General features: G+C 34.6%; 2 pseudogenes; one reads left to right on the plus strand and one right to left on the minus strand.

Moving 5' to 3' along the window:
* Positions 1-13,765, minus strand: part of LOC120608151 (proteasome subunit alpha type-1-like) — a 53,420-nt pseudogene extending 39,655 nt beyond the window's left edge.
* Positions 13,766-21,130: 7,365 nt separating this feature from the next.
* On the plus strand, positions 21,131-23,030 carry LOC120608301 (dystrophin-like; annotated as a pseudogene).
* The last annotated feature ends 1,238 nt before the right edge of the window (positions 23,031-24,268 follow it).

Consider the following 24,268-nt stretch of genomic DNA (forward strand, 5'->3'; position numbering starts at 1 on the left):
GGCGCCAGCCCCAGAAGTGCAACATTCCAAGGTGAAAATAATAAAACTGTCTACTAGGCCCTGTTTGATCTAAGAGTTCCCCGGATACATTTATCTTTGTACAAAACGTTAACGACTAACTTCTGCTTCTTGTAATCTGCTTATTCAAGGATATAGTAGGAGGCTTTATAAGCTGCCTCCTCTAGAAGCTCGCGGCTGATCTCCTCTAACCCTGCATGGTAGAGAGTCAGTCGCCGGCCGGCTAATAAAGGCTCATAATTAATCTCAATTGGCTCCGTGGGTCTCAGAATCATTCGCGCCACAACAAGAGGATGCCATGCTTTGTCTGTGGAGCGTTACCGCTTTTCTAATAAACTTTCCTTTGACTCTAACTTTGGTGTGGGTGTCAATTCTTTCTACACTCTTCACCAAAGGACCCTTTTCTCTTGGTGCAGGGCTAGGTCTACTCCATCTAGGGGAAATTTAACCTGTCCTGCCTCAGAAGCACGTGTTTCTGATATTATTAAATGAATTAGTAAAAATGCTAATGTAAAAGACAGTGGATTATTCCTCCTCAGTTCCCACTAGAAATCAAGATTTCTAAGGGTTAAAAATTCCAATATGAAAAAAAAATGTTTTTTTCAGTAAAGAAGGTATATTATGGAGATGCATTTTTGAAAAAAAATAAAACAAAATACTTTTATCCTAAACTAAATTTGGTTATTTCTGAATGAGTAAGTGAACAAAAGTTGGACTAAAACGGACATGGAAAGTTGTAGAAAGTTTTTGAAAAAAAGGAATCTTAAGAAAAGAACTTTAAGTGTGATTAAGCTGGATAATATTAAATAAATGTATTATATTTTAATTTTATTCTAATATCAATGGCAAACACATGTAAAACTAAGACAACATTTGTTCACGTGATAAAAGAAATGTTTTCTTTTACTATTGATATTCTCCTGATAAAAGATCATAATAGAAAAACAAAAATGTTATCCTGTATTAAAACTACTTCCTGTGCTATTTATTAATCGGCCTTTGATTACCTAAGAAAACCAAGTCTTCTTAGTATTGGAAGAGCTAAATTTTGCTTACAACTATTTTATTTTCTGTACTTGACTATGAATCCTTTAATTGTCACTATGGTTAAATGGATAACTAAGCATTATTTGACAATGAATTGTAATCTTATTTGACCGTTTTAAAATGTTCTTAATATTTTATTAAAACTTCCCAAAAGTCAAGTTGTAAATAAAACTAACTTTGAGTGTTTTAGGTATCTCTTTTTTTCCTTATAAAAGGGGGATATTAAACTAATTAGGCATATTTTATGTTAACATTACATAAGAAACATTATTAAATAAGAAATTATGATTATATTATATTTATATGCAAATTTACTATTACTATTATTATTATTATAAATAACTGATGCATAATTTTATTGTCGTAGGTCCAAATATTTTCTAAGAACAATGTATATTACAGAAATAATCTTGACCAAGTGTATTGCCATTAGACCTTCTAAATCTTAAATCTAACCCCTTTGACAAACATAAGCTTTCATCCTTTGAAATAATTACAGTTTGACCTATGTATAGAGCATTATGCACCTTTGACATCCAATTAATAAAAGGAGACCTGCTTTCCTATTATAAAAATAATTGATGCTATTACTAAGAATCATAGCCCAGTAAAACAATCTTTTCATAGTGTGCTCTTGGGAGATTCAGAAATTAAACACAATAGCCTATAACAAGGTGATTATGTATATTGAAAAAAAAACACTTTTAAAATAACTCTTTACAACCAAGGTGAAAAAGACTATATAAGGTACATTTAATTAATTCAAGTCCTGCCAAATTTAAAGGTGTTCACTCTTGGATTTATGTTTTCCATTTAAAGAAAGCTCCTGTGCCTAACTGGCCTGCCTAACCAACTGAAGATTTGAAAATAATAATTACTAGGAAGTGAAGCAGATGGCATCTGTTGTGGACAGTTAATCCAAGATTCTAGAGGCCTGTGTAATCTATACTTATATTTATTTTTTCTAATTTTTAGTTCTTTCTTATAGTACAAATAAAATAAAGAGCCCAACACTAGTTATACTAGTTATTGTTTCCTTTTTCCTGTTAATGTCTGCCTGGATGGATAACTCTAGTGTTCACTTATCCCAATTCCTGCATATGGATATTTGACAAACTGTTAGACTTGTCCTCACTCTGTACATGAATCTGGATATCCTTTATTGCATGTAATTACAAATATCTTCACTATTCCTACCTTAGCTCCTTGGATTTATTATACCTTTATATTGTGTAAGACTTACTTAGGCCTCTTTTAAAATTTCTTGCTTAACCAAACCTCCAGAGACTTAAGAGGTAATATTTGAAAAAAATGGGTACTATTTGCTAAACATACCTGGTTTCAGCCGTTTATCTTGTGAACTTCCGTTTGTTAATCTGATTATACTTCTTCATCTGCAGATAAACTCAACTGATCACATCATCATTTCCTTGGTTCAATCAATTTAATTGTAATAACTCCATAGTATGTACATTATTAAGATATAGTTTCATTTATTCTTGGCAAAAATACCTATGTGGGATAGACTGTTTAAATACTTATCAACCTGGAGTTTATTTCACAATCAGATTATTGGTCACATCTATTTCACTATATGATCAATTAAAAAAAAAACCAGCATTGGATTGGGCATTACCTTTAAGTCCATATCACATATTAAAATATAAAACTGGTTATACACATAGCCAAGAATGATCATTAACCTGGTTGTGTCAATCTCAGAGAAGCTAGCAGATACAAAAGACAATTTTTTCCTTGGGTAGGCACTGTGTGGAATAAACGCATGATTAGCAATGTATCCAGAATCTTGGGCTATATTGTTAAATCTGTCACTAAAGGAATAGCTGCTACCCATCTTCTCAAATTAAAAAAACAAAAAACAAAAAACAAAAACAAACAAAAAAAAAACGTTGGATTTTCTCATATGAATTGTATTAGACAATAGAATTGCTCTTGATTAGATTCTAGCTAAAGAAGGTGGGGTTTATTCTGTTGTAAATACTTTTTGCTGTGCTTGGGTAAATAACTCTGTCATGAAGAGTCAGAACTAGACAAAATCCAGGCATAAACCAAATGGTTAAAGACAGTGTCCACTGACATCCTATAGTTGTTTGATGTCTGTAGCTGGCTACCCTCAGGCATTGCCTCCTGGTTGAGATCTGTTCTCCAAATTACATTTAGTATTTTGTCGACTATTATAGAAATTTTTGTTGTTATAAAAATTATGTTTTGCATAGTTTAACATTATAAAAGCACCACTTGGATATTGGCTGCTCAACTCTTTGAGATAATCGGTAAGGCCTCAGAGACTTTATATAAGAAACAAAACAGAATGTGTTTTCCCTTAAAGGAGTCTGTTGGTAAAGTCTTTATCTGGTTTGATGATCTTATTGTTCAAAAGTGGCCTAAGGCTCCAAAGGAAACCACTTTCAGCCTATTTGAGACATGACTTAACTAGGAATAATCTTTATCAGTAATGGAAGATAAATGATAATTTAAAAATATATATATAATCAGCACTGTTTTCTAATGGCCAATTAGTAGTGCTTTCAAATAAAATCTTGATCAAATGGGGAAAATGTGAAAAATGACATAAGCAGAGACGTTTCAAAATAGAGCCAGAGGAACAATTCCAGAGGAACAATTCCAGAGCAACAGCTTTGCAAGTCTTGCTCCTTGAATCTCTGGAATGTTTAAACTGGGCAAAATAACATTTGGACAGGACCAAACCAACATTGTCTTACAAACAACTGTTTTCAAAGCTTATAGAAGACATCCTGACCACAAGGCCCGAAGATTATGGACTGTTTTTCTGAAGATAGAATCAGTAACCAGCAATGTATAAAGAGTAATTCGCCCGTTAGCACTAATAGAAATGTTTTTTCTTTTATTCATGTAATTATTCCTCTTCCTTTCTCATAAAACCTTGACTTTATTCAATAAAAATAATGTTTTTGGTTTCTGTTTGAATTTGTGTCCAAGAATTGCATTTTTTAATTCCAAATAAACATTTGTTGTCTCTCATTTTGCCTTTTATTTCTAGGTTATTACTACATTAATTTCAACAGAGCATATATCAAATAAGAAAAGTTATCAGGGATAAAAAAAAAGGCATTATATAATGATAAGGAGTTTATTCCCCAAGAATTAAAAGAACAATAAGATACCACTCCATACCTATTAGGTTGCCCAAGATCTATAACACTGACTACACTAAATTCTGACAAGGATATGTAGCAACAGGAATTCTCATTTATTGTTAATGGGAATGCAAAATGATACATCCACTTTGGACAACAGTTTGACAATTTCTCACAAAACTAACCATACAATACTAGCATTTTTTCTTACCATATGATCTAGTAATTGTGCTCCTTGATATTTAACCAAAGGAGTTGAAAATATGCCCATACAAAAAAACTGTACATAGATGTTTATAGCAGTTTTATTAATAATTGCCCAAACCTAGAAGCAACCAAGATGTCCTTCTGGAGGTAAAGGCATAAAGAAACCATGGTACATCCAGCCTTTTGAATATTATTTATCAGTAAAATAAATACCAAATTGATGGAAAGACATAAAAGAATGTAAAATTCATATTATTAAGTGAAAGAAACCAATTTGAAAAAAGCTATATACACCAATGTACAACTACATGACATTCTAGAAAAGGCAAAACCATGGAGATAGTAAAAAAAAAAAAAAATCAGTTGTCACCAAGGATTGTCAGGAGAAAGATAAATTGGCAGAACACAGAGGATTTTTAGGGCAATGGAAATACTCTGTATGAGGAAAGCACCAAGACGTAGAATAAGAGGTTCCTGACTTACCTGACTTACCTTCCTCCCACAGACACACCAAATATACAGCTATACATGGATCAATTTCTTCTGAGCAAAAATCAGAAACTAGCTGAGTGAATCCTACACACTGGAGAACTGAGAAAACAACAACAACAACAACAACAACAACAACAACAACAACTTTGAAAAGAGTAGGAAAGGGCAAAAGATATTCTTGCCATAAACCCCACTCCAGGAACAGCATTTTACAAACAAGAGGGAACCTCCAACTCCCAGTTTTTCCCTGAGAAGCAAAGAGTTTATATCACACATCTATCACTCCAACTTTTAAGGCTGCCACACAAAGAAAAAGTTTTCAAATCACTTAGCTTCAAGAGCCAGTGAGGGCTCAGCATTCTCAAGTTTCACAGAATCATTGAAAACAAACAAACAAAAACAGTTTTTAAACAGTTATGCAAACACTTCAAGTAGTTATCTCTCCAGCTCAGAACAGATTATTATCTTTCTTTGTCTGTTTTTGACACCAAAAGCAAAGATGACAACAACAAAAAATAAACAAGAAAGACTATATTAAACTTAAAGGTTTCAGCACAACAAAGGAAACTATCAACAAAATAAAAAGCAACCTACTAAATGGGAGAAAATATTTGTAAATCATATATCTGATAAGGGGTTAATATTAAAAATATATAAATAATTTGTACACCTCAACAGCAAAAAACAAATTACTGAATTAAAAATTATGCAAAAGAACCAAATAGATATTTTTCCAAAGACATACAAATGTTCAACAGGCATATGAAAAGATGTTCAACATCATCAATCATCAGGAAATCTCAAATTACAGCCACAATATTTATCAATGTCAATTATCAAAAAGATAAGTGATAATGAATGCTGGTGAGGATGGAGAGAAAAAGTAATTCTTGTAAAATATTGGTGAGAATGTAGTGTCACAACCACTATAGAAAGCAGTGCAGAAATTTCTCAAGAAATTTAATAAAATTACCATATGATTCAGCAACCCCATTTTTGAGTATATATCCAAAGGAAATGGAAACAGGTTATCAAAGAGATAATCTGCATTCCCATGTTCATCATTACCTACAATAGATAAGACATGGACCTAAGTGTCTATAAACAAATAAATGGATAAATAATGACATTACCATATTTATATCTTTATATCTCTGTCTGTCTGTCTGTCTGTCTGTCTGCCTGTCTGTCTATCTATCTCTATCTATCTATCATCTATCTATCTAAACTATTTACAGTAGAATATTATTCAACTTTAGAACAAGGAAACTCTGCTATTTGGGCATTATGCTGAGAGAAATGAACCAGAGAAAGACAAATATTGCGTGGTATCACTTGTAAGTGGACTTTAAAAAATCAAACATATTAAAACTGGGGGTCAAATGGTAGCTGCCAGGGGTTTGAGAGGTGGGGATCATGAGGGGAAATTAATAAAAGGGTACACACTTCCAGTTATAATATGAATAATTTCTGAGGATCCAATGTATAACATGGAGACTAAAATTGATAATACTGTATTATATACTTAAAATTTTTCCAAGATAATAGTTCTTGAACATTCACACACACACAAAACTAAAGTAATTATGTGAAGTGATAAGGGTGTTAATTAACTTGATTTGAGGACTTTTTATAATGTGTGTATATATATATGTATTAAATCATCACATTTAACATTTTAAATGTATTACAATTTTATTATCCTTCAATAAATCTGTGGAAAAAATAGTGTTTGATTCCATAATGATGGATACACGTCATATAAATTTATCTAAACCAATGAAATTAACAACACTAAGAGTAAATCTTAATGTAAATTAAAGACATTTTGGAGGAGAGGTTATTAAGATATTTCAATATCTTAATCAAATGTGCCACTCTGACAAGCAATGTTAATAATGGAGATGGCTATGCATGGATGGAGGCAGAGAGACACGAGAAAACTGTGTATCTCCCCGTCAACTTTTTTGTGAATCTGAAACTTTTCTAAAAGTTAATCTTGAGATTTTTTAAAAAAATATGTTTTATAAAATTTATAAAAGTATTTTCAATGATTATTTCTAGTGAACGTAATTAAGCTCAACTTATTTTATAATTTATCATCTCATCTTTTTCCTTTTTGTAGTATTTAATGGATTAAAAAGTAAGATTAAAATTTTTAAAATAATAAGGAAATTACCTTTTCTTTCCAGGGAAGCAATTTTCCAAACAATAAACTATATAATAGATGATAAAACAAAAAGAAACATGTTTTTGATGGAAAACAGGCATATAAGTGTTAATCTCTTAAACTGAATGGCTGGATCAAAACAGCCATTACTGTCTAGAAAATAAATTATGACCATTTGAAATTCTCAGAATTTGATTTATATAGAATGTTAACTGGTATTTCTTTTTTAGAAGAAACTTAAACACAAGAATATTCTCATTAATACATTTCTACATGTCTTCTATGTGGTTATCTATAAAAAATAAGCTAAGCAGAACTTAAAATTATCAGATAATGAATCCATATAAAAAGCTATATCTTAGGAATTTTCCGATATATAGTAAGTCCTTTCATATTCTAAATTGTTGTATGGAAAATGGAAAGGTTTCATACAGCTTTCAAGGATGCTTACAGTTATGACAACATTTCTGATACTGGGAGAAGTTGAAAATATTAAACTATAATATAAAATAAAAATTAGTCCTATACATCATTAAAATTGTCATTAAGTACCATAATGTCTGCTGCATTATTAAAACAATACCATTTGGGTACAAACACCATGAAGTGTCTAAAAATTTATTAATCTTGACAAAGGAACAAGAGGATTAAATGCATAACTCCCCCAGACTGCCAAAGAATCCAACTGGATTTCCAGGCATTTAAACAAAAATATTTTTCTCTCTTTCCAAATCATTTTCAGAAGCAGTCAACACTCAATGCATTATGTTTGAAAAACTTATAAAAGTTTGGTAATCATAAAGGTTTAGAGAAAATTACACTGATTAAATGTGTATTGAACCAAGCACAGGTAATCGAGAATGGAAAACTTTGATAGTGAACAAGTATAAAGCTTACACAAAAAGAAACTACTGCATTCAATACTAGCTATAGCAAATCTCAGCATTTTAAGTTTTCTCTCTATTCAAATTGTATATTTTCTAATCACAGTAAACTAAGCGTTTTAATCCCAGAATGGCCATCACACGGTATTTTTTTAAACTTTCCTTTACCATCACTCCAAGTATACCATAATCCTTGAAAACAACTAACCTGCTTGCAAACATTCTGATTGCGAGGTAGTTCTTTCAATCTGCATCTCCTCCATATGTCTTCATTGGAGAAACATCTATTCAGTTTCCTTGCCCATTTTTAATTGTGTTGTTTGTTTTTTACTGTTGAGCTGTAGGAGTTTCTTATATCTTTTGGACATTTATCTCTTATCAGATTGACAGTTTACAAATATTTTATTTCATTTAATATACCTTTTTATTTTGTTGCTTTTTCTCTGCAGTACAAATGCTTTTTCGTTTGCCGCTATTCCATTTGTCTATTTTTGCTTTTGTTGCCTGTGCTTTTGGTGTTGTATTCAGGAAATCACTCCCCTGGACAACGTGAAGAAGCTTTGTATTCCTGTATTTTCTTCTAGAAATTTTATGGTTTCTGGTCTTACCGTTAAATCTTTAATTCCTTAATTAATTTTCATGTATGGTGTATGATAAGGATCTAATTTCATTCTTTTTCTTGTGGATATCCAGTTTTCCAAACACTATTTTTTGAAGATACTATCCTTTCCCCAATGTATGTGCTTGATACCCTGTTGAAAATCGGTTAACTGTATACTTATGGGTTTATTTCTTGGCTCTCTATTCTTTTTCATTTGTCTAAATGCCTGTTTTTATGCCAATATCATACTGTTTGATTACTATAGCTTTTTAATATATTTTGAAATAGGGAAGTCTAATATCTTTTTTTTTTTTAATTTCATGATCGTTTTAGCAACTTTAGGTATTTTATGGCTCCCAATGTATTTTAGGATTTTAAAAAACTTTTTCTGTGAAAAATGCTACTAAGATTTTATAGGGACTGCATTGAATCTGTAGGTTGCTTTCAATAGTAAAAACATTTAACAATCTTAAGTTTTTCATTTCATAAACATGGAATGTCTTCTATTTGTGCTTGCTTTAATTTTTTCATCAGTGTTTTAAAGTTTTTAGTGTACTAATTTTTCACTTCCTTGGTTAAGTTTATTTCTATTTATTTATTTTTTTTTGATGCCTCTATAAATAGGATTTTCTTAATTATTTTTTGTTAGTTTATTGTTAGTATATAGAAATGTAACTAATTTTTGTATGTTAATTTTGTATCCTGCAAATTTGCTGTATTTATTATTTCTGGCCTTTTTTTTGGTATGTAGTCTTTAGGGTTTTCTACATAAGATCATATCATCTGTAAACAAAGATTATTTTACTTCCTTCCAATTTGATAACTTTTTTTCCCATACCTAATTACTTCCTCTAGTAATTCTAGTACTGCGTTGAATAGAAGTGTCAAGAGAGGGCATTCTTGCTTTGTTTAAGATCTTAGGAAAAAATTTGCAGTCTTTCATCTTTGAAATGATGTTAGTTGTTGACTTTTCATATATGGCCTTATAATGTTGAGGAAATTAATTTTTTTTTTCAAATATTTTGAGACTTTTATTGTGCAAGAGTGTTGAAGTTTGTCAAAGTTTTTTTTTTTCTTCATGTATTAAAATGATCATGTAATTTTTATGTTTTATTCTGGTAGTGTGTTGTATCACATTAATTTATTTTTATATTAAAACATCCTTACAGCCTACGGCTAACTCCAGCTTGTAACGGTATATGATCCTTTTAATGTGCTATTGAATTCAGTTTGCTAGTATATGATGAGGATTTTTGCATCCTTGTTCATCAGGGATATTGGCCAGCAGTTTACTTTGCTTGTGATGTCTTTGTCTGACTTTGTTATTATAGTGATGCTTTCCTCATAAAATTAATTTAGAAGTATTCTAACTTTTTATTTTATTTTTGAAAAATTTAAAAAGAATTGGTAATATATATATATATATTTGAAATGTTTGGTACAATTAACTGCTGAAGCTATTTGTTCCTGGGTATTAGTCTGTAGGGAGTTTTTTTTTTTTTTTTTTTTTTTATTACAGATTCGTTCTCCTTACTTGTTATTGATCTGTACAGGCTTTCTATCTCTTCATGATTAAGTCTTGGTATATTGTATGATTCTAAAAATTTATTGATTTATTTAGGTTGTCCGAATTTTTGGTGCATGATTGTTAAAAATATTTCCTCACAAACATTTTTTAAATTTCTACAGTAATATGATTATCATTCTTTTCATCTGACTTATTTCACTTAGCATGATCGATTGCCCCCCACACACTTCTATCCAGTTATATTGTCTTCTCTTCCATCTTTGATTTTAGTTGTATGAGTCTTTTTCTTAGTTATTATAGCTAAATGTTTATCAATATTTTTCACCTTCAAAAAACAACTCAGTTTATTAATTTGTATCTGTTCTTACTGATTCATTTTTCCTTTCTCATTCTATATTTTATTTATTCCATCTCAATTTTTATTATTTCCTCCTTCTGCTAACTTTGGGTTTAATTCGTTCTTTTTCTGGTTCTATAAGGTATAAATTTAATTTTTTTCATTGAGCTTTTTCTTTGTTTTAAATGTAGGCATTTAATGGTAAAATACATAGAAGAAAATATAGGTACTAAACTTATGGGACTAGGTCTCAGAGAGGCTTTTGTGAACTTGACCATGAAAGCAACAGCAGTGAAAGCAAAAATAAAATAAGGGGGCTACATCACACTGGAAAGCTTCTGAACAGCAAAACAAACCATCAACAAAACACAAAGGCAACTAACTGAATGAGATAGTTTATTTGCAAACAATATCTCTGATACGGGGTTAATATCCAAAATATACAAATAATTCATACAACTCAACAACAAAAACAAACAATTCAACTTTAAAAAATGGGCAAAAAACTAAACAGATACTTTTGCCAAAAAAAAAACAAACAAACATACAAATAGGCAACAAATACATAAAAAGATGTTCAACCTCACTCACTATAAAGGAAATGCAAATCAAAACCAAAATGAGATACCATCTCACACCTGTTAGAATAGATATTATTAATAACGCAATAAATAATAAGTGTTGGAGAGGAAGAGGAGAAAAAGGACCCTCTGAACTGCTGATGGAAATGTAAACTGGTACAACCACTATGGAAAACAGTATGGAGTTTTCTCAAAAAACTTAGAATAAAATTACCATATGACTCAGCAATCTCTCTTCTGAGTATCTACACAAAATAGTTTAAAACATTTATTTATAAAGATAAATGTATCTCTTTATTTATTTCAGCATTATTCATGGCAGCCAAGACATGAAAACAATCTAAATGTCCTTCAATGGGTGATTGGACAAAGAAGATGAGGTACGTATATACAATGGAATACTGTTGTTTGCAACAACATAGATGTATCTTTATAGTATCATGCTAAGTGAAATAAGTCAGACAAAAAAAGACAAGAACCATATGATTTCACTCATACGTGGAACATAAAACAGAAAGCAACAAAGAACAAATAAAACAAACAATCTCAGACACAGACAACAGTATGGTGATTACCAGAGGGGAAGAAGGGTGGGAAAAGGTTTAAGTAGTTAAATGAGGTCAAATATATGGCGATGGAAGGAGACTTGATATTGAGGTAAGCACACAATGCAATATACTGATAATGTATTATAAAATTGTACAATTGAAACTTATGTAAAGTTATTAGCCAGTGCCACCTCCAAAATTTAATTAAAAATAAATAAATATTTTTTTTAAAATAAAATAAATGTAGGCATTTATCACTATAAACTTTCTTAGTACTGCTTTTCTGCATCTCATGATTTTTGGAATGTTGTGTTTTTACGTTTATTATTTAAGATATTTTTGATTACCTTTTTGAGTACCTCTTTGACTGGTTATTCAAGAGCATACTACTTAATATGCATATATTTGTGACATTTTAGTTTTATTTTTGTAATTAATCTTTAGATTCATACATTTATGGTTGGAATAAATGCTTAATGTGATATTTAATATCAAGACTAGGACATAAGTAAGAATATACCATCTTAAAATAGAGGAGGATAATTCTATGCACAGATGACAGAAATTGCAAAGACCAAGAAGTGGAAAACATAGATTGTTTGAGAAAGGAAAAATTAAAACCTGGATGGCTTGAGTGTAGAGAAAGGATCCTAAGTGATGCAAGTTAATAATAAGTATTCAGTCAATGTATAATAAAGAGCCCTAATGAAAAGCTATTGAAAAGTGCTTAATGATAAATTTTATACAAAAGAATACCAAATAATTGGATAAAGCTGACAACTCTCACAGAGATTGGGGACCAAGCCAGAGTCCAGTGTTCACCCTGAGTTAAAGAGACAAAGCTGGAAATTTGGGGAGGTCAAGACAGTTAAATTCCCTGGACAGACTATGGAGTAGAGAAAGGAAGCTGCACACAGAGAATACTACTGAATTTTGTAAAGGGTCCGCCTCAAGTATTCAACTGTAAATTGATGAGTGCATGTGTGTGAGAAAACTAAGCAAGACCTGAGAAAGAATAATCCAAAAATATCGGTGGGTAGTGTCTGGTACTTGCGAGAGGCTGAGAATAGTTCTTGTTTCTATCAACTAACTAGAAAACTTAAAGATCCATGTAGCCTTGGATAGAGTACTCAGAAAGGTCTTCACTCAGTGGTGGAAAATAATTAACCCTAGAATGAGCACTATTCTGGTCCTGGCTAATAAAAAATAAGATTAAAAATGGTCAAAATGTTTCCAAGTAACAACTATGTCCTAAAACCAAGCTCAATAATATTTATAGGACCCATATCCAGCATCCAATAAGATAAAATTTACAATGTCTGCATTCCAATAAAAAAATTATCAGGTATGTAAAAAAGTGGGAAAATACAACACACAATGAGAAAATAAATTAATCATCACAGATAAGACTAGAATTGATGCAAATACTAGAATCAGTAGATAAGGACATCAAAACAGTTGTTGTATTCTATTGCTCAAAACTTTAAGTAAATGCATGAAAGTTATGAAAAGAACCCAAATAGAACTTCTAGAAGTTAAAACTACTATGTATAAAATAAAATATACAGAGTATGTGGGCAAAGACAGATTAGTCATTACAGAGGAAAAGATTAGTAAGCATATAACAATAGAACATATTTAAAAAAAAAAACATAAAAGAGGAGAGAGGAAGATGGCAGACAAGGTAAAAGCAGGGTTCATTTCCTCCGAGGTTTGCATTGAAATTATAACCAAATTATAAAATAATCAACGTGAAGAATCACCTGAAGTCCAACTGATTGTAACGTGTACATCTGATAATATAAAGGAGCCACATCGAAGCCTGTAGGAGGGGTAAAGTCACGAGTTGGACTGAGCCCGAACGCGCATGTGGTAGAGGATCACTGGGAGGGAGAGCAAGGCTGCAAAGGCTCCCTTGAAGGAGAAGGTAGTCCTGGCCTCATTCAGGAATCCCCAGCCCAGGGTCCCAGCCCAGGGAAGAGAAAATTCCAATAACTCTGACTGTAAAAACTAGAAGAGATTCTGGCCATCTGGATGAGACGGAAGGAGACTGAATCCCTAGAAACCCCTTTGAAGGACTCACGCACAGGCTTTCTGACCTGCAGACACTCACCTGAGACACTGGTGATGGGTCAGAGGCTTGCACTGGATTCATACAGAGAAAGTCTGCATTACATGGCAGCAGAACTAGAGCTGGAAGGGCAGCCACCATTGTGCCTTAGTCCACACCCCCTATCAGATAATTTACAGACTACTCCAGCTTGAATGTGCAGACCTCTCACACAGGGCCATTAGGAAGCTCTAGACTGAGAGAATCAGCCCACCCCACTCAACCTGCAGATTGTCCAGAGCTTTTATTGTTGGATGGCAGCCGCGCCCTGCCAGTGTTATGAGTGCGCATTTCTGAGATTGAGTCAGGCAGACCACTGCCAACACAAATGTGGGCAGATATCAAAGATCTGTGGGTCAGTCTCAGACAGCAGCTGGTCTTGCTGTGATCTGGGACTTCTGCGGTAACGCATGAAGTTACCAAAGTTACAGCAAGATTGGGGCTATATTGATCTGACTGTCATTGTCTCCCTGAGACCCTACACCATCCTACTCACAAATTGTCTCAGGTGGCCCATTGACAGTGAATTGCCACAGCCCTATACTCGCCCTCACCCCCCGCCCCCAAGTCTCTCAATCGACACAGGCAACAAACTTTGGCTAACACAAGGCAGAAACTACACAGAAATCAGTAGCATGCAGACCTCTGCTGCCTGTAAGAATTGCAATATTATGTCTGGGAAGTGCAGGGGTTTGTGGGACCACCCCAGATGGCAGCTGGTCTCACTGTGAACTGTGACTACAGGAACGCCTGGGCACAGAAGTTGCAGCAAAACTGAGGCTGTATTGGCTTGATCACCTTCGTTTCCCTGAGATTTCACTTCACCCAAGCTATAAAATGCCTGCAGCCCATTGACAGGCAGCCTCCAGTGCCCTGCTTGGCTCTGAGGTTGCACAATCTGTGCAGGCAACAGACCTTGGCTAGCACAGTGAGAGCATTTTGAGAAAACAGTTGTGGGCAGACCACTGCTGCCTGTACAAGCTGCAATATCTCTTGAGGGGATTGCAGGGGTCTGTACTGGCCTGATGGCCCTTGATTTCCTGAACTCTTGCCCCATCCAATACACAAAGTGCCTGCCACAAGTTGATAAGCAGCTACGCGTGCCCTGGGGTGACACATTCAGGTCTAAGGTGGGCAGTAGCTATCCTTGCTACGATTGGAAACTTGTACAGGGAGCCACAGAGACAGCACTGGCATGTAAACTGACTGCAGTGGCAGGGAGAAATTTACTTAATAGACCCAAGATGCCCCACCTAACATGCATGTCACCCAGAGGCTCTTCCAGTTACAGAGATTTACAGGCAACTGACAGGCAGTGTCAGGCCTTGAGGAGCACTGGTTCCTCTGCTAAACTGCCATTAAGAAAGTAGGCATCTGAAAAATACAAAGGAAAGGTCTTGCAGAAATGACTGAGTCCATCGGTTATAGATTAACCACACCCTATAGATCTTTAAATGGCCTTCTAGAAACTCTTGCTAAACCTACAAAACAAGCGATCTATAAAAAGATAGGACTGGTGGTCCAGGAATTCCTTCCCCCATGTACCCCCATCCAAAACTCCCCTTCCCATCTTGAGTCAAGAGGTGCATGTAGAACCTCAGACAAAGGAATCACACACTCCTTGCATGGACACTACAGGGGTATATAAACTGTAAGAAATCTAACCAAGGGAAGCTCATACTTTGGGTCAGTTGAGTGCCCCACACTCTTTACCGGCAATAAAATCTCCTTCCTCTAACAAAGTTATCTGAGCATCCAATTTCCTCCATCGGGTGTCACTTCTTGCAACACCATAGGTCAGGGACAAGGGATAACCAACCCTTGCCTATAGCACTGTCTTTTCCACATACCTATAGATCCAGCATGGGCAACAATCATCTGCGGATCACTTTGTAGTTCCCACCAGGTAGCCCTGAGCAAACAAAAGCTGCAGCTGACCTTGGCCTAAGGGGGACCCCCTCCCAAGGAGCCACAAAACCAACGCACTTGGAGGCCTGCTCCAGAACACAATGGAGCAACTCCTGACTAGCCCCATTAGCAGTGCACACAAAGAGTGGTTGCACAGGTAAACATGCCTGCTAGGGCAAAACCCACTCAGTGGGGTCAGCCCCCACACAGCAACTCTTGCCTTGTGTGTGCAACCAATTTCTACAATTAGTCATCCTGAACGTTAATCTCATCCACTGACATACTAACAAAAATAAAGGTTTGGTGACGACAGAAGATCACATGCAATCCACACAAAGATCACGTACAGAGCCCCCAGCATAGGGGATCAGGGAGAGTGTGCCACACTGGGCCACACAGGACATCTTCCACATTAGGCCATGTGGCTAAGGCTGAAAGACAAAACAAACATTCTTAACACATAGAAATGAACACAGAGAGGTTAATAAAATGAGACAACAAAGAAACATACCACAAATGAAACAATGGGAGAAAATTCCAGGAAATAAGCTAAATGCAAAGGATGCAAGCAACCTACCAGAGACAGAGTTCAAAATAATGGTTTTAAGGATGCTCGACTAACTTATGGAGAAAATGAATGAGAACAATGAGAACCTCAACAGAGACATAGTAAGCATAAAAAAATGACATAGAAACCATAAAAAAGAACCAGAGAGAAATGAAAAATACAATAACTGAAATGAAGGATACACTAGAAGGATTCAATAGTAGATTGGACGAAGCAGAAGATCTAATCAGCTAACTGGAAGACAAAGTAGCAGAATATACCCAATTAGATCAATAGAAAGAAAAAAAGAATTAAAAAAAAAATGAGGATAGTTTAAGAGACTTCTGGGACAACATGAAGCGTAACAATATCCAGATCATAGGAGTATCTGAAAAGGAAGAGAGAGAGCAAGGGATTGAGAATCTATTTGAAGAAATAATGACAGAAAACTTCCCTAACCTGGCAAAGGAATTAGACATACAAGTTCGGGAAGCACAAAGAGTCCCAAACAAGAAGTATTCAAACAGTTCCACACCAAGACACATCATGATTAAAATGCCAAATGTCAAAGACAGAGAGAATCTTAAAAGCAGCAAAAGAAAGGCAGTTAGTTACTTACAAGGGGACCCCCATAAGAATGTCTGCTAATTTTTCAACATAAAACTTTGTAGGTCAGAAAATGAAAATAACAAATACGAATAATAAAATGTCAGTAACTATATACCTATCAGTAATCACTTTAAATATAAATGCATTAAATGCTCCAATCAGAAGTCATAAGGTAGCTGAATGAATAAGAAACCAAGACCCATGCATATGCTGTCTACAAGAGACACAGTTGAGATCAAATGACATTCACATACTGAATGGAAATGGAAATGAAAAAAAAAAAAAGCTGGGGGAGTGATACTTACATCAGATAAAATAGACTTTAAAACAAAGTCTATAATAAGAGACAAAAAAAAAGAGCATTACATATGATAAAGAGATCGATACATCGAAAGGAAATAACCCCAGTAAACATAATCGCACCTAAATAGGAGCACCTACATACATAAAGCAATTATTGACCGACATAAAAGGAGAGATCAACAGTAATACATTCAGAGTAGGAAACTTTAACAATCCATTGACACCAATGGACAGATCTTACAAACAAAGAATCAACAAGGAAACAAGGGACCTAAAAAACACACTAGACTAGATGGATTTAACAGATATTTTCAGAGCATTTTACCTCAAAGCAGCAAAATACACATTCTTCTTAAGTGCACATGGAACATTTTCCAGGATAGACCACATGTTAGGGCACAAAACAAGTCTCAATAAATTTAAGAAGATTGAAATCATATCAACCATCTTCTCTGATCACAATGGAATGAAACTAGAAATCAACTACAAGGAAAAAAAAACTGGAAAATACACAAACAAATGGAGGATAAATAACATGCTACTAAACAATGAATGGATTAACAATGAGATCAAGGAAGAAATCAACACATAACTAGAAACAAATAAAAATTAAAACACAATCACTCAAAATCTATGGGACACAGAGAAAGCAGTCAGTCCTAAAAGAAAATTCATAGCAATACAAGCCTAACTCAAGAAACAAGACAAAGCTCAAATAAACAATCTAATCTTACACTTAAAAGAACTAGAAAAAGAACAGCCAACAAAGCCCAACATGAATAGAAGGAAGGAAATAATAAAGATCACAGTGGAAATAAATCAAATAGAGTGTAGAAAAACAGTACAAAAGATTAATGAAACCAAGAGCTGGTTCTTTGAAAAGATAAACAAAATTGAAAGACCCTTAGCCAGTCTCATCAAGGAAGAAAGAGAGAGGACTCAAATGAATAAAATCAGAAATGAAAGAGGAGAGATAACTATGGACTCCACAGAAATACAAAGGATCATAAGAAAAAGTACTATGAGCAATTATATGCCAACAAATTGGACAATTTGGAAGAAATGGACACATTCCTAGAATTGCCCAAGACTAAGTCAAGAGGAAACAGAAAATCTGAACCTACTGATTACCACCAATGAAAGAATAAGTCAGAATCACCTCCCCCCCAAAAGAGTCCTGGACTGGATGACTTCATAGGCATTTTTCCCCAAGCATTCGAAGAAGAATTAAAAACTTACTGTTCTCAAAATATTCAAAAAAATTCAAAGAAGGAAGAGAAACATAACTCTTTTGCTTCCCAATTACATTATGATTCTAAAATATCAGACAAGACATTACAAAAAAAAAAAGAAAGAAAACTATAGGCCGATATACCTTATGACCATTGATGTGAAAATCTTCAAGAAAATATACACAAGCTGAATTAAGCAATACATTAAAAATATCATACACCATGAACAAGTTGGATTTATTCCTGGGACACAAGGTTGGTACAATATCCTCAAATCAATTACTGTTATATGCCAGATTAACAAGTCAAAAGATAAAAACCATATGATCATATCAATAATTGCAGAAATAGCATTCGACAGAATCCAGCATCATTTATGATAAAAAACTCTCAGCAAAGTGGGAATAGAGGGAACACACCTCAACATAATAAAGGCCATATGTGACAAACCTACTGCTAACATACTCAATGAGGAAACGCTAAAGCGTTTTCCTTAAGATCAGGAACAAGACAAGGATGCCCACTTTCAACATTCTTCTTCAACATTGTATTGGAAGTCTTAGCCACAGCAATCAGACAAGAAAGAGAAATAAAAGGTATCCGAATTGGAGAGGAAGAAGTAAAACTCTTGTTATTTGCTGATGACATGATACTATATATAGAAAACCCTAAAGTTTTCCTCAAAACACTGTTAAAACTGATTATTGAATTCAGTAAAGTAGCAGGTTACAAAATAAATATTCAGAAGTCAGTGGCATTTTTATACACCAATGATGAACTTTCAGAAAGAGAAATTAAGAGAATAATTCCATTTACAATTGAGTTGAAAACTATAAAATACCTTGGAATCAAATTAACCAAGGAGGTAAAAGGCCTGTTTTCAGAAAATTATAAGTCATTGAAAAAAGAAATTGAAGAAGGTACAAATAAATGGAAGCATATACCATGCTCATGGGCAGGAAAAATCAACATCATTAAAATGTCCATACTACCCAAAGCAATCTACAGTTTCAATTCAATCCCTATCAAAATACCAATGACATTTTTCAGAGAGCTAAAAAATAATACTAAAATTTATATGGAATCATAAAAGAAAGAAGAACATAGTTGGAGGTATCACACTACCTGATATCGAACTATACTATAAAGCCACAGTAATCAAAATAGCATTGTACTGGCATAAAAGCAGATACATTGATCAATGGACCAGAATAGAGAGCCCAGAAATAAACCCATGCCTATACATTCACTTAATATATGTCAACGGAGGTAAGAATGTACAATGGGGTAAAGACAGTCTCTTCAATAAATAGTGTTGGGAAAATTGGACAGATACACCCCACCCCAAAAAAAAGAAACTGGACCACCTTTTTATAACCTATACAAGAATAAACTCAAAATGGATTAAAGACTTAAATGTAAGACCCAAAACCATAAAACTTGTTGAACAAAACATAGGCAGTAAACTCTCTGATATTACTAACAGTAATTTCTTTTGAGATATATCTCCCTGGGTAAGAGAAGCAAAAGAAAAAGTAAATAATCATACTAAAAAGTTTTTGTACAGCAAAAGAAACCATCAACAAAACAAAAAGACAACCAACTGATTGGGAGAAGATATTCGCTAATGATACATCTGATAAGGGATTAATATTCAAAATATATAAAGAACTCATAGAACTCAACAACAAAAAAACAAACAATCCAATTAAAAAACGGACAGAAGACCTGAACAGATACTTCTCCAAGAAGGAAATACAGATGGCCAATAGACATATGAAAAGATGCTCAAGGTCACTATAATCATCAGAGAAATGCAAATTAAAACAATAATGAGATGTCATCTCATACCTGTCAGAATGGCTATCATCAATAAATCAAAGAACAACAGGCGTTGGCAAGGATACAGAGAGAAAGAAACCCTCATACATCGTTGGTGGGATTGCAAATTACTATAGCCACTATGGAAAACAGTCTGGAGGTTCCTCGAAATATTAAAAATGGATATATCTTTTGACTCAGCAATTGCAATTCTGGATATTTATCCAAGAAAAACCAAAACAATAATTCGTAAAGATCTATGCACCCCAATATTTATGGCAGCTCAATTTACGATAGCCAAGATATGGAAGCAACCTAAATGCCATCAATAGATGATTGGATAAAGAAATTATGGTTCTTATATACAATGGAATATTACTCAGCCATTAAAAAAAATGAAATCCTACCATTTGCAACAACATGGATGTAGCTAGAGGTTATTATGCTGAGTGAAATAAATCAGAGAAAGATAAATATCATATGATTTCACTTATATGCGATATCTAAGGAACAAAAAAACCCAAATTAATCAAAAACAGACTCACAAATATAATGGACAATTTGGTGATGGACAAAGGGAAAGCAGGGTTAGTGGGCTGGGAGAATGAGGTGAAGGATTAAAGAAGTACAAATTAGTAGTTGATAGATGGTCACGGGGTTGGGGAGCATGGCACAGGGAATGCAGTCAGGTGGAAAACCAGAGAACAGAAGGAACAATTTGAGTGATCATTTTATAAACTATACAAATGTCTAATCAATGTACTGTATACTTGAAATTAATTAAAAAGAATAAAAAATAGAAACATAAAAGAAAAGAAAATTAAAATGTAACTTAAAAGCATAAGGTATCTCTACAAATCTATTAGAAGAGTTAAAACTAAAAATACTGATCAATATACAGTGTCAGAAAAGATGTAGAGGAACAAATTATCATGTATTGTTGGTGAGCATATGAAATGTTACAACTACTTTGAAAAACACTTTTTCAGGACATTGGGAAGCTCAGTCCTCCACTCACTCTCCTCCAACCACAGAGCCCTTATAGCCATGAAGGAATAGCTCAAAGGCTATGAGACCCAAACAACTTGCTGGGACCATCCTAAAATGACAGAGCTCTACCAGTCTTGAGCTGACCTAAATAATGTCAGGTTCTCAGCTTGTAGGACTGCCATGAAACTCTGAAGACTGCAGAAGATCCTTTGCTTGGATCTCTTGAGCCTGTCTGCTGCATGTGATTCCTTGGACCAGCATAATCTCAAGCAAAATGACCAGCCCATGGACATCTTGCAGATCATTAATTGTTTGACCACTATTTATGATTGTCTGGAGCAAGAACACAATAATCTGGTCAATGTCCCTCTCTGCATGGATATGTGTCTCAACTGAATGCTGAATGTTTATGACACGGTACGAATGGGAAGGATCCGGGTCCTGTCTTTTAAAACTGGCATTATTTCTCTTCGTAAAGCACATTTGGAAGACAGGTACAGATACCTTTTCAAGCAAGTAGTGAGTTCAACAGGATTTTGTGACCAGCGCAGGCTGGGCTTCCTTCTGCACAATTCTATCCAAATCCCAAGACAGTTGTGTGAAATTGCATCCTTTTGGGGGCAGTAACATTGAGCTGAGTGTCCGGAGTTGCTTCCAATTTGCTAATAATAAGCCTGAGATTTAAGTGGTCCTCTTCCTAGACTGGATGAGACTGGATCTCCAGTCCATGGTGTAGCTGCCTGTCCTGCACAGAGTGGCTGCTGTGGAAACTGCCAAGCATCAGGCCAAGTGTAACATCTGCAAGGAGTGTCCATCATTGGATTCAGGTACAAGAGTCTAAAGCACTTTACTTACGATGTCTGTCAAAGTTGCTTTTTTTCTGATCGAGTTGTGAAAGGCCATAAAATGCACTATCCCATAGTGGAATACTGCACTGTGACTATATCAGGAGATGTTCATGACTTTGCCAAGGTACTAAAAAATTTCAAACCAAAAGGAATTTTGTGGAGCATCCCCAAATGGGCTACCTACCCGTGCAGACTGTCTTAAAGGGGGACAACATGGAAACTCCTGTTACTCTGACCAACTTCTCTACAGTAGGTTCTGCACCTGCCTCGTCTCCTGAGCTTTTCACACAATGATATTCATTCATACATTGAATATTATGATAACAGGCTAGCGGAAGTGGAAAACAGCAATGGATCTTATCTAAATGATAGTATCTCTCCTAATGAGAGCATAGGTGATGAACATTTGTTAATCTAGCATTATTGTCAAAGTTTGAACCAGGACCCTTCCCCAAACTGAGCCAGCCTCGTAGTCATGCCCAGATCTTGATTTCCTTAGAGAGTGAGGAAAGAGGGGAGCTAGAAAGAATTCTGGCAGATCTCTAGGAAGAAAATACAAATCTGCAAGCAGAATATGATTGTCTAAAGCAGCAGCATAAATGCAAAGGCTTATCCCCACTTCCACCCCCTCCTGAAATGATGCCCACCTGTTGCTAGAGTTGCCAGGATGCTGAACTCATTGCTGAGGCCAAGTTACTTCATCAACACAAAGGCCACCTGGAAGCCAGGATGTAGATCCTGGAAGATCACAATAAACAGCTGGAGTCCTAGTTACATAAGCTAAGGCAGCTGCTGGAGCAACCCCAGGCAGAGGCCAAGGTGAATAGTACATCAGTCTCTTCTCCTTCTACCTTCAGAGTTCAGACAGCAGTAAGCCTACGCTGTTACAGGTGGTTGGCAGTCAAACTTCAGAATCTATGGGCGAGTAATATCTTCTCAGTCCTCCCCAGAACACAAGCACAGGGTTAGAGGAAGTTATGGAGCAACTCAACTCTTTTCCTAGTTTGAGAGGACACAATGTAGGAAGCTTTTTCCACTGGGCAGATGATTTGGATCAAGCTATTGAGTCCTTAGTTTCAGTCATGACAGATGAAGAAGGAACAGAATAAATGTTTTACAATACCTAATTCCCGGATAGTTTTTTTTTTATAATTTTCATATAACAAAGATGATTAGACAGTAAGAATTTACAAGAAAAAAATCTATATTTTTGTGAAGGGTAGTGGTACTATCTATAGATTTCAGTAGTTTCTAAGTCTGTTATTGTTTTGTTAACAATGACAGATTTTACACGTCTGTGCAATACTACAAAACATTATAAGGAAACTACATGTAAAATCTTCATAGTTAAATAACTTGCCATTTCTTTATATGGAACACACTGTTTTTTAAAAAAATTTATAACAGTTATAAAGAAAGATTGTAAACTAAAGTGCACTTTATTTATAAAAAGTTGTTTATAAACACTTCCCCCCCCCAAAAAAAAACCAAACACATACATACAGACACAGAGAGAGACACTCAAACACACACAGAGTTTGAGGCAGTGTATTGTTTTGCATCCTTTTCATGTGATAGCTATTTGAAATCCATGGATTTTCTTTTCTTGTATATTAAAGATAATATTTCCTCTAACACCGCCAAATAAATGGCTGTGAGTTTTTATTTTATACATCTATGTCTATGAGTATATAGATACTATAGGTGTATAGATAAACAGATATGAATTTCTAGAGCTCTTTTAAATTTCTTATTCAAATGTTCCTATCACTTACTAATGGAAAGAAATTACTTCTGGTCATCCGGGCTTACCCATTTGGTCTAGAATGATTTTTCCCTGGAGCCTCTTCCACCAGAAGGAAACTAACACATTTAATGATGCTGCAGTGGAAGTCAGAACATCAGAAGGCATTTTAACTCCCCAAGACGAGGAGGGCTCTGGGTTTTTAGCCTCTCTCTCTGAGGGAGTAATCCACTCTTGAAGTAAAGGAATGGATAAATTTTCATAACCATACATAAAGATCTTAGTAATTACCACTAAATGATTCTTCCCTCTTCTCACAGTCAAACAGAAATGGGCGTTTGGTTTTGTTTTTTCCTTAAGATTTTTTTTGTTTCCTGTTGCAGTGAGCTTTTTTAAATGCCATAAGACTTAGATCAAAATAACGCTTGGGAAAGCATAAGACAGCAGCCCCATCACACTGTGATACTGTTAAATATCCATCCAGAAGTTCACGACCTGTGCTTCCCTCCTCTGCATCTCTCTACAAGTAATTCCACACAGGTTTGTAAGCGGAAACACAAATTGATTCGGATGTTCCAAAAGGTACTCCAAACTCTTCTTGGT

The sequence above is a fragment of the Pteropus medius genome, unplaced genomic scaffold (genome assembly GCF_902729225.1).
Source record: "Pteropus medius unplaced genomic scaffold, Ma_sr-lr_union100, whole genome shotgun sequence".
In the NCBI taxonomy this organism is placed as follows: domain Eukaryota; kingdom Metazoa; phylum Chordata; class Mammalia; order Chiroptera; family Pteropodidae; genus Pteropus; species Pteropus medius.